This window comes from Bidens hawaiensis, unplaced genomic scaffold, assembly GCF_021521415.1.
Source record: "Bidens hawaiensis isolate Kalapana, Puna unplaced genomic scaffold, B.hawaiensis_p1.1 tig00061614_1, whole genome shotgun sequence".
NCBI lineage: Eukaryota > Viridiplantae > Streptophyta > Magnoliopsida > Asterales > Asteraceae > Bidens > Bidens hawaiensis.
The window spans coordinates 39,487-51,955 of record NW_027501088.1 but is presented as its reverse complement, the minus strand read 5'-3'; the positions used below and the strand labels follow the sequence as shown (position 1 = coordinate 51,955).

General features: G+C 30.9%; 1 long non-coding RNA gene across 2 annotated transcripts; it reads left to right on the top strand.

Annotated features, from left to right (window-relative positions):
- Positions 1-8,239: 8,239 nt before the first annotated feature.
- Positions 8,240-10,568, top strand: LOC143603431 (uncharacterized). 2 transcript variants are annotated; one of them, XR_013148066.1, is made up of 3 exons: positions 8,240-8,588; positions 9,526-9,592; positions 10,268-10,568. It is a non-coding gene; the product is annotated as an uncharacterized LOC143603431 (long non-coding RNA). The 2 variants fall into 2 exon arrangements; XR_013148065.1 differs by having other exon boundaries at positions 10,262-10,568.
- Positions 10,569-12,469: the final 1,901 nt, after the last annotated feature.

Sequence of the window (12,469 nt, the reverse complement as noted above, 5' to 3'; positions counted from 1 at the left end):
TAAGGCAAGGCTACATGAAGGACTTCCGTAGTCCTTGTTATATATTTTTCGCATCTAACCATCTAACTTAATTATTGTTTATTAACTTTTACTCAATTTAGTTTGTTTGTCACATTTACAAGTTCCATGGTTAAGGGTTCTAAGAGTCTATGCTTCGGTTTAACCGTAAATAGCTCTAGACCGTAAACCGAACTTTGTTTAAAGGCTTTATTGTTAACCTTTGTAAAACTTAAGTATTTCCATTTGTACATTATTATACAAGTTCGTTGATATTTGGGCATGTGGAAACCATCTATGAACTTGTTATGAGATGGAAACCAAACCAATCCGATTTTTACTCGCTTAAGACACACAAGTTTTGAAGTTTGTTTTTAGCTATCAAGACTTGTATATTTATTTGAAAAATACTTACCAACTGATTTTAAATATTTTATTAAAGTACTTGGAATGTTGAATCCAACTTGATCTCATAACAAAGTTTGGACCGACAAAACCCGAACACTCGCTTAACGGACGATGTTAGTTCTAAAACAATAGCTAGAACTACATACTTGGTTAAGTAAATTTTATGGTTAGATACTTTAACCCGGTTTCGAGCAAACTTACATTTTTAAAGGACTATTATTATGCTTGTCTTAAATATTTACCTTTTAAACCTTAAACTTTAAATTGTTTACATTTCCTATCATTTATTTTATTTAAGACTTCCTACAACAACCTTCCTAATACAAGACTTCCATTCATCTAGACTTGCCCGTTAAACCTCATCCTTCCGGTTACTCGTCATTTTACCAAATCAAGTTTATCACTTGAATGTGAGTACTTTCATACCCCGTTTTCCATCTTTCGTTTTGGGGTTACATTTCATACTTATTCAAACTAAATGCTTTATACTTGACTCTTAAACCACAAACGATATTGTATACTTTACTTAAATAATTGCTCGATTTGGTGTTCTATGATTATATGCCTATGTGTTTATCGCTTTTGGTTGGTAGAATTATAAAATCCTAATCTATTTGGCAACCCCTTATAGCAAGGTGTCGTTAACGTAATGCAATTAACGATAACTATAAAATCCTAGACTATTTGGCATCCCCTTATAGCTAGGTGTCGCTAACGTAATTCTATTAGCGATATCTATTTATTCAAGTTATTTCTTTTATTTATCGTTTCGTATACAAGTTTTGTGACATTTTATCACTATATACTTATATGCTCAAACTTATGAATTGCTCACCAACCTTTGTGTTGATAAACTTTATTTTATAAAATGTTACAGGTTTGACATTTGTTGACTCGAGGACTTGACGAAAACGTTACCAAGACTATTAGGATATTAGTAAAACGAACAATATAATTCTTTACTTGTATTCAATTTGTTTGTATGAACGAGATGTGTTGTTTATTGATTTATGAAATAATGAGTTGATTAAATATTGTCACTTTGATAGTGTCTTGTGTTTTGGGCAATCCGTTGCACCCCGGCATGTTCCGCCGCCTTTGGTCGGGGTGTGACAATATATATATATATATATAACGAGTTTTCTCACATTGATATCACAAGTCACATTTTGGCCTTACATGGACCACCTAGGACCGGTTCCGATTGTTTTACCTTTGAGGAAAAAAACGGTGTAGTGAAGTGCCGAGTTGCGCCTAGGTTCCGAGTACTTGGCCACCTAGGCCGACTTTTACAACCTTGCTTTCAAGCTACGCAAGTGTATGCGAGTAAATGTTCAAGGTAAGAATTTTGATAAAAGGTTATGATTTCATGAATGAAATTGCATGTGACTTTGAGGGAATGGTATTCGGACCACGAGGATTTAAGGTTTATATCTTGATTCATTTTAGGGATTTAACATTCAGGTTTGCCATTAACACAAGATCTATGGTTTTCATTTAGCCGCTGTTAGTTTTCTCTTTCAGTAGTTGTCACTTTCTCTTGTGGTTTTCGCTTAACTTGGAAATTTTGGTTAAGTACCTGGTTTTCGCACACTAGCCTAGTTATCACTTAGCCCAACATTTTTGCTTAGTAAATATAGTTCTCGCTTAGCATAGGTTTTCGCTTAGTACATATAGTTTTCGCATAATTATAGTTTTCACTTAAAATAAGAAACGGAGTATGGTTTAGTACAAACTGAAGATAAAGCGAAAACTATGGGTAACAAGTGAAAACCATGAACCTAGCGAAAACTATGGGATCAAGAAAAAACAATCGTAAGTGAATACTTCATTTGGTACAATCACTTGAAGTCATCGTATGATGTGAATGGTAATAGTTTATATATAAACATTGTACAGTTGTCCAATTCTTCCAGCTAGAAAGCCTTGCCGTGTAGTTAAGAAGCTTATTTTATCAAGTGAGTTTCTAAACCCACCATTCCGTGTTACGTTTTTGGGGCAACGCGCATACTCACAAAATGTTTTCAAAATGCCAACCATTTTATGAAATGAATGAAATACTGCATATGTAAATGGTTAATGAATATGGCTACCATATGTATAACGTATTATTATATAATTGATCCTACACAAACCGTTATTGTAGATCCATATTGCTTATTAACATTATTGGCACACCGACTTTTAAAACCAATTTACGAGTCAAAATAATTTCGGTCTTTTTGATTTTATTTAGCATAATGTGTTTATGAAAGTTTTAGTTCAAATTAAAATATAAAAAAATAATTGGTATGATCTTACTTAAAACCAAAAAACCTTTTTTTTTATATAGACCACAACTAAATTTGTGAATTTTGTTGCTAAGTTTGAAAACAATATAAATTGAGTAACCAAATATAAGTAAAAAATAATGGAGAGATATCTTTGCGCCTCTAATTAACATAAATTGATTCGTATACACATCTTAATTAAAACACATATTTTAATTGGTTTTTAAGAATATAAAATAGTATTGGATAACTGAAAATTATGTTTCGTTTCATTTTTAAAAAAGAAAATAGAAAAAAAGAAATGTGTAAACATACATTCAGTGTTATTAAAACTTTGTTTATCAAAAAGGTATAATGTAGTTAATAATAAATATATTAAAAATCGTTTATAAGTTTCTGTTACAAGTGCCTAATTTTTAGTTAACAACATATTAATTTTTATTTACTATATTTTAGTTAAAAAATTATATTAATACAATATAGTGTATTAACACGTTTAAAATAAAATGTTACCGTTCAAAATGCTAATAAGTAGTTCTTTTGGTGTTGAAGTTGCACGTTTAAAAAATGCATTCTTAAAAAACATTTAAAGGGTAACTAAAAAAATATTAAAAATGACTAACCATTTGAATAACTCATCTTATTGGAAGACACTGATTGACCCCAAAAATTTTGTTTTCTTTAATTTTGAACAAATCTATAATATAATATAATATAATATAATATAATATAATATAATATAATATAATATAATATAATATAATATGAAAACGATGAACAACATAAATATAAAAACGGAATTTTATAGAGCATGATGTTTCAATTTTGCTTACTTAATAAATGATTTTAATACATAAAACAGAAAAATTAGAAAACTGGGAAACCAAATTCTATTAACTTTAGTGACAATTATAGGTTATTTATATTTGGTGTTCATAAAGATATTAAAGACATGGAAATTAAAAATATTACATAGGAAACAACAATAACACAACTTACTCTACTGGATATGTAGACTATCGGCTAACTTGAATCGACATAAATGATTAGAAATTCATTTATGTAAAAGTATCTAAGCCAAAAATATATTTTTAGAATAGTGACCCATGTTTATTTGAGTTGAAAACATATAAACAACAATAAATTTCATAACTAACATTTTAAACCAACACAAATAGTTAACATAAGTTTGTAACCAAAATATTAAGCATTTAACTTGTGTACATAAAAAGTTAATACTTACACAAACTTACTATACACCTAAATTAAAAAACCAAGCGAAGAAATGAACATGCTATAATCATATTAGCCCACTATCAACTTCTTCGACATTTCACAAAAAAATCATTTTTCTTTACAATCTAAAAAACAAAATAAACTATTGCAACCTGATTAAATATACAATTAAGACACAATGGCAAAAGACGTCCTTTATGTTTGCACAGTTTTTCAATGGACGTCATTTGGCAAACTTAATAACAGAAAACATCATTTATGTTCAAAAAATCTTGCATAATTCGTCCTTTTCACTAACGAGGGTTAATTTTTCCCATTAAATCCAGTCATGTGCACATCATGTGAGGGTAATTTGGTCTTTTACTCTCTCAGGGGTTATTTACGTAATTAGCTTAAAATTTTGAACTTTAAACAAATAAAAGTTTTCTCTTTTTAACCTTCATCTTCCCCACCATCATCATCTCATAAACCATAATCTACCAACCGGTTTTTCTTTTCCGAGATAAACGGAATATTACAGCAAATCTAGTAAACAATTTCGTTTATCTCCAAGTATTAGACCTGAGCTACAACAATCTCAACGGAACCCTCCCACCGGAGCTTTTTACACAGCCGTCGTTACAACAGCTAACCCTAGCGTACAACAAGTTCCAATGGGTTCAAATTCCGACGAACTGGGGACGTAATAGTGAACCGGAAGCAATATGTTTCGATCGAGGAATGTCAAACAGATCTGGGCATGTCGAACAGATCTGGGTTATAGGTTTTCTGATAATTGATAATTTTGGAGAAGACATGAAATAGAGAAAACAAAAGGGGTTGAATATGGATCACAAAACCCTTACCTACACAGACTTGGTGGTGGCCGGTGGTGGTATGTGGCGGTGGCCGGTGATGGTTTCTTGATGGTATAAAGACATAGAGTAGAGAGAAAGAATGAGTTGATTTTGGGTTTGAAGGTTTTTATTTGAAGAGAATTTGGATTATTAGATGAATTGTGTTTATGGTTTAATTTGGGGGATTTGGGTCTTTTGAAGATGATAACCTGCATGTTAAAAGCAAGGGTAGAAGAGAGAGAGAGAGAGAGAGTATGGATGTAAATTTTTATATATTTTAGTTTTAATTATTAAATTAATTATAAAATTACAAAAGTACCCTCTTGTGCAAGGCACATGATCAGATTTAACCAGAAAAATTAACAGGGTTAGTGTCAAAAGGAGGTAACGTGATAACGTTTTTAAGCATAAAGGATGTTTTCTGTCATTAAGTTTGCCAAATGACGTCCATTGAAAAATCGTGCAAACATAAATGACGTCTTTTGCCATTTTGTCTACAATTAAAGTCCTAAGGTATTATGAGTTTCATTTCATCATTAATAAATAAATTAAGGTATATTTTATTATAATGTATTTTGTAATTAAACTTTTTTTTATTTTGATTCAAAGACTTTTTTGTTAACTGTATTAAGTTAAATCGAAGTAATAAATTTTTATTCTACTAATTTCACTAATTAAGTATAATTAAAATAACATATTGATAATTAAAATTAAACCGGTTAATTTTAATTTTATTACATAGAGGTCATTCCCTAATTAAATTTTAACTAAAGTGACTGCAATCTGTAGTAAATTATGTTTCAAACTATTTAACATCATTACTTTATTTAAAATCAATTTCATTATATAATTCTTTTTTCAACTGTATACATTAATATTGATATTTATGCGTAATTAAAAATTTGTTAAATATAAAATATGGAAGGTTTGATGACATTTAATACTATTAAAAACTACAAAAGATTGTTGCAAAAGTCATGAATTTTGGTTTTGTAAAAACAGAAATAAATAAATGTAAATATTATTATAAAAAACTTTACATTTTTCTTGAAAATTCAGTAACTAAACAGTATACTGTTAATTTTTTTAATTATCATGAGATTATTGTCAACACTTTAGCATCATTACCTTATTTAACAATAAATTCATTAGATAATTCTTTTTTCAATTTTATACATTATTCTTGACATTTATGCATAATAAAAAATTGGTCAAATATAAAAGATGAAAACCTTTTATTTTCTATTTAGTATTAGTTTAATTTTTAATTTGGCTGGAACAATTTAAATGAATCAGTAATTTTTGACATTTATGCCTAACTAGGGTATAGCCCGTGTTACACACGGGTGGAAAAACATGTCAATAGACATAATAAATTTAAACAACAGATTCATGAATAACTAAGTTATTGAATAAGTGTTACATTAAATTTAATCTTCAGATTCCAAAGAGTGTTTTGAAGCTCATCAAAATTTGGCTCATAGTTCTCACACTCTAACAACCATTTTACCTTTTCGCTAACTTCATTTTCCAAATCAAAATGTGCCCTTTCTTTTCTAACATTAGCAAGATTCAAGTGATTCAAATCTCTTAAAAGAAACATAGATTCTAATATTGATTTAGGATAGTGCTCGTATTACACGCGGTGGAACATATTTAAAACATAATATATATGTAACATCATATAAATTAAATCAAATGCAAATGTTGTACTTATAAATAAATGATATATTTCATATATTTCAATATTGTTCAATATTGTTCCAAATGATAGTATTTGAACTAACAATATATTTCAAACCCGGGTAATATTTAAAACGAAAGTACTAAATAATTCGTAGTAGTTGTAGAGATTATAATATTGGATTTAAATTTTAAATAGATTGGAAGATAATTTTGAATTTCGATTTGTTAATATTAAAGCCTATAACTTATTTTTGTAAAGTTTATATAAAGGTTGAAAATTATAGTCAAATCATTATTCATTATCATTATTATAAAATAAAGTCTAAATCATATACCAAAGATGCATAAAATTACCGGAAAGTTAATTTGAATTTGTAATTTATATATATACAATATTGTATATTGTTTACAACTACCAAAGATATTTTTTATATCTATACAAAATTGTATATTGTATATATTGTATATATTGTATATGGTCCTTAAGTTATTAACCTTTATAAACACAATTAGATTAAGTTGTATAAATGTAACAATATAGTCAAAATTTAAATGTATATAAAATAATATATTTTAGTCAAATCATTATTATTAATATGGACCATAAATTATAATTAATGTTTAATCATATACCAAAAATGTTTAGAATTACCATATTCAAAACATTAACCTCCACTGACCTTAAATACGTAAGGTGAAATTTGAGTGCGTGATCAATTTTATAACTATCCATTACATATACTTATTTATGTAAGATATAATATAAATAGAAACGATAATAAATTTTAAAATTAAAATATAAATAGTAATCAGATAGTTTTATAAATTATCAAAATAAGGTAATATAACTTATCTTTGAAAATTTTAGTCAGCTTATTATTTAAATTATTGATCATTAATTCTAAAATTAAGTTTTTTAAATGTAACAATATAGTCAAAATTTAAATGTATATAAAAAATATATTTTAGTCAAATCATTATTATTATTATGGACCATTAATTATAAATTAATGGTTAATCATATACCAAATTTTTTTAGATTTACCATATTCAAAGCATTGACATACATTGACCTTAAATATGTAAGGTCAAATTTGAGTGCGTGTGAGGCCCCGTTATCGGTGTCTCACTTTAACGTTGGATTTACTCATAAACACAGTTCTGAATATCAGAGTTAATTAAAACTTTTGCGGAATAATATTAATAGTCAACCATTCATTACAAATATTCATAACTTGTCTTTTTAAAACATAAATAAAACATAGTATCGAAACATCATGACAAATCTTCAGATGCTAGCCTCTTCAATCTTGCCATGTGTCCTGCTCAAACCAGCTGTCTCAATCTGTTAACCTACGTGCATACTAAAACTCAGCTAGGCTGAGTGAGTTCTAGTTAATCAGTCGACATACAATACATCCACATACTTACATATGCACCCGAAGGTGCATACCTTCATATTTACTCACATACTTACATACATACGTACTTTCATTCTTTCTTTCATACCTACATACATACTTTCACTCATACATATACGTTTTAAAGAGCATTCTGCCCTATAACCTTCGCCGATATTATTAGGGTCGGTTCCCTACGTTCACCGATATTATTAGGATCGGTTCCCTACATCCGCCGACATTATTAGGGTCGGTCCCCTACATTCGCCGACATTATTAGGGTCGGTTCCCTTTTATAACTATACCTTTTATGCCTTTCTAAGCATTCATAATTATAACTTCCATACTGCAACATCCAAAATTTCGTTTAAGAGTTAATATATATATATATATATATATATATATATATATATAGACACACACACACACCATGAAGGTAATATATTAAACATGGCGTATAACTTTATTAAAGTCCTTAACTTGGTAAATTTGAGTTGTATACCATTGGATAGTACATGGGTTAATCTTGTACATTTACCAATTCTAAAACAATAATCAGATTATGGAGAATGAAATCCATGTTTGAGCACCCAGAATTAGAAACCATCAACTTCACTGATGGTGTGGTGAGTTCGAACGAAATCGGAAGAGCAAGAACACAAAATGGGGTGGAAATCTTGCAATTAACATTGCGCATGTTGAGGTTGAAGCTATAATCAAGAGAATGATGCTAATTTCTAATAGGAAGAACCGAGGTATGGCGATTTAAACCCTAGTTCTTAAATTTATGAGGATGGGTTCATATATGATGAACTAGGTGTTAAAATCAGTGAGCATAGAATTGATAGTGTTGTGGTTCCTTCCATTTTATGAATAAACTATGCATATAATTTGAAATTTGATTGCATGTTGATATATATGTGATATATAAATTTGGTTGAGATGATGGAAATGGTTATTTGAGGGTTTGTAATCACCTTTATAATTGTTAATTTGGTAAGACATAATTATGCCTATAAGGTGTTTGATAAAATGCCTCAACTAAAGTTTTAATACGTTTGATAGTGTTGACATATCTTACCTTATAATTGTTGTACCGGGTGTTCCTAAACTTTTATGTATATTTGATTTGCGTTAAAAATAAGGAGTTTGGGGTTGTATATGTCATTGGGTTGAATTGGGGAAGAAACACTAACTTAAATTTTCGCAGCTTTTGTACTGATTTTAGGCTGTTTTGTATAAATTGTATAAAATCAACCAAGTGTCCGTTTTGGGTGTTCTTTATATGCTTGGAAACCTTGTGGAGTCTATTTTCTGCAGAATTTTAGAACAAGGAAAATTATGGTCGTTTACTAGGTCAAATTGGCCAATGATTACAGCTGCGCAGAAAGTATTTCACATGAACTAGCTTTTTAGAAAAATAAGTTAAAACTGAATATTTAAACACGTTCGAAGTATAATATGAATTGTTGAATATAATTGGTTGTGCTAATTTATTATAGGGTGTTTTATGGGTTACAAATACTAGCATAAAGGGTTATGCAAGAAATTGTAATAACATGTTACACATGTTGAATATTGAACGATGAACTTTGTATGTTGGATTTTATATGAAAGAATACTATTGTAGAGTGATTTCATTGTTCACATTATATATTCTAAATGTTGAAAGTTGACACGCTAACAAGCTAGGTACGAAGCAAGCTTGGAAGTCAACTAGTTGAACGGACGTCGCGTAATCAAGCTCCTACGGGAAAAGGTAATTAGTTTATCTTACATCTAAAACCATGTTAGTTATACTTTCTTGTAAATGTCAAATCCGAGTTTTTAAGTGTTTTGATTTATATATCCTTATGTGGTGGAAACGGGTCGTTTCGACTTATTTAGAAAGAACTTAGTTATATTAACTTCATAAGGGAGATGGGGTCATTTTGACGCGCTAAAAGTGTAAGTTGCTTTATCATGTGTTAGTAAATGGATCTTACACTATAATTGTATTGCAATGTTACGTTTTGACTTTTATTTTGTTTATGCTATTCATGGAAATCAAAGTAGTAAAATAGATTACTTGTAATGTGACTAGTTAGGAGATTGGTAATTTGTTAGTGTTCACATGGGTGGTATATCTAATTAAAAGTATCGACCTGTTAATGAAGGGCCAATATTGATAGTGTAGCTGAACAGTTACTTTTGACTTGTTATTAATAATCATATATGAATAATACGTATATGGGTATCTTGGTCATTTAGATTAATGAACCGCTCGTGATAGCTTTTGGTGGCATGTTAGTCGAACGAGGTTTTAACAATTATGGAACACTATGAATAGATTTTTAAGTAACAGATCATGAGAGCAATATAGTAGATTGTAAACCGGCCGGGTTGTGGGTTATGTAATTATCATATTTAATGTGATTACCTTGTTTAGAAACAGGTACGAGTTTTCTCTCGGGATCAGATGAACAAGTTGTAAACGATGTGAATATGTAATCGGGGTTGCGAGTCTGCATCCAAAGTAACATGCGATGGTGTACTCCTTTTGCTTAAAGTTTGGCTCCTCCACATATTCGAGTTGAAGCTTGTATTAAGCTGCAAAAGTGATTATAGTTACATGTTATACTAATATCTTGCGTTGTTTTGCGCTAGGTAAATATCACGGATTAGGTGGTGGAAAATGATCAAGTGCTCGAGACGAATCAAGACACACATCTCAATAATTGGATTTCCTTTATTTCATTGGGTACAATTGATCAGTTTTTTTATATATGTATTGTCTTAATTTAAAAAGTCAAGTTGTTGTAAACTTTATAAGTGGGGTTCGGTTGATGGAATATATTTTATATAATTCACAACTAAAAAGAAAGATTTTTGGGACCGTATTGTTTTTTTTCGCATGTTTAAATGACGTGGAGTCTTTAATAAATTTAGGGTGTTACACATACGTTCATACATCATGTATACATCATATACATATCAGTCATATCTTTAAACTATCCCTTGATGTAACATCCGGTTTTTCGGGTTCCGGTTAATAAATGAAATATGAGTTATTATGAGTCGGGCTAGTGTTGGGTCAAATGAATATGGGTTATGGACTTGGGTTATGAAAGAAGGAAAAAGACCATGGGCTTAAGCCCATGATCAATAAATATATATACCTTTAATTACCCATTTAATTCATTTCACACATATTCCATACACCCTCAAAACACGCACTAAAGCTCTCTCTCTCTCTAGCCGAAATCACCAAGGAAAGCCGATCCTGATCCAAGGTAATGATAGTATGATATTGTATAAGCTTAAATCCGTTAGATATAATCACGAAACGAAGAGCCGACACCATTAAACCGTTTAAGTCACGAGATCCGGGTGGAATCGGGTATAAACCGAACGTATGATGAGCTTAGGGGTCACCCTAGCTCAGATCTGGATCGAACGGGACGAAAAACGGTGAAAAACGAGTTAAAACTCATTTTTTCCGGCGAATCCGGGGTTTTCCGACGGCTCTCCGGCGGCGGCGGCAGAAAAGTTAATACGAGGTAGGTAATGTCAGGGAATGTTCTGACATTCCCTGACCTAACCCTAGTTCGCTAACGGGAATTTAGCGAATTAAGGGTGATTCGCTAACTGATTCGTCTTAGGGAGCATAACAAACTAGCTCTAGTTCGTGTCCGGTTTGTTAAGGGAAAAGGGTAACGAATTACCCTTGATTCGTATAGCCAGTTCGTTAGAAGAAGATCACGAATTAGATGGACTGATTCGTTACCTGAACTGATTCGCTAAGAGTCCAGTTCGTTAGAGGGATTTAATTCGTTACAGGAACCAGTTCGTATGACAACCCAATTCGTTAAGAATAATGTAACGAATTGGAAGTTTAACTTAATGACAAGAACAGTCCCTGGACTTAGAAAAAGAATGATTTAATTACAGAGAAGCCCTTGAACTTTTAATTTAGCTAATTAATGAATGATTCAAAATCCTAATGGAAAATGTGTTAAGACAGCTTAACCCTAGCCAGGGGCTCTGCCCCTTGGACCCCGCTAGGGGTTGCCGCCCCTAGAACCCCGCTGCCAGGGATGCTGCCCCTGGACCCCCGTTCGTTGTGGGTTATAATTAAACTAGAAATACGATATGGATAGCGATAGATAATTGATACGTGTGATTGTTATACAATTAGTCGTGCACAGCTCAAGAAAGGAATAACTATAAACGGTGAACGTAACCGAGTTCAGGTGAGTTTCTAGCCCCATTCCTTGTTATGTTTTCGGGGGCTCTGTGCATCCTCGATGTGATTAGTTAATACACTTACCTTAAGTGGTAAGCGTATGCTTTATATGATTATGTATGGATGAGTGCGTGACGGTGCGTGAACGATATTCGGATATTGCATGTACCGTCGGGTGATAGTTTGAAGATATGAACGATACGTATATAAAGTGAATGATTGCTTGTCGGTACGTGAATGATCTTCGGATATTGCACGTATTGTCAAGTTATAATGTTATGTATAATGTACGAATGACGCGTATGTATGTTATGAAGGAATGTAAGAGATAGCCAGGTATAGAGAAAAGGGACTGAGAGCCCTAATAATACTCAAGGTAGAAAAGCGACTGAGCCCTAATAATACTCAAGG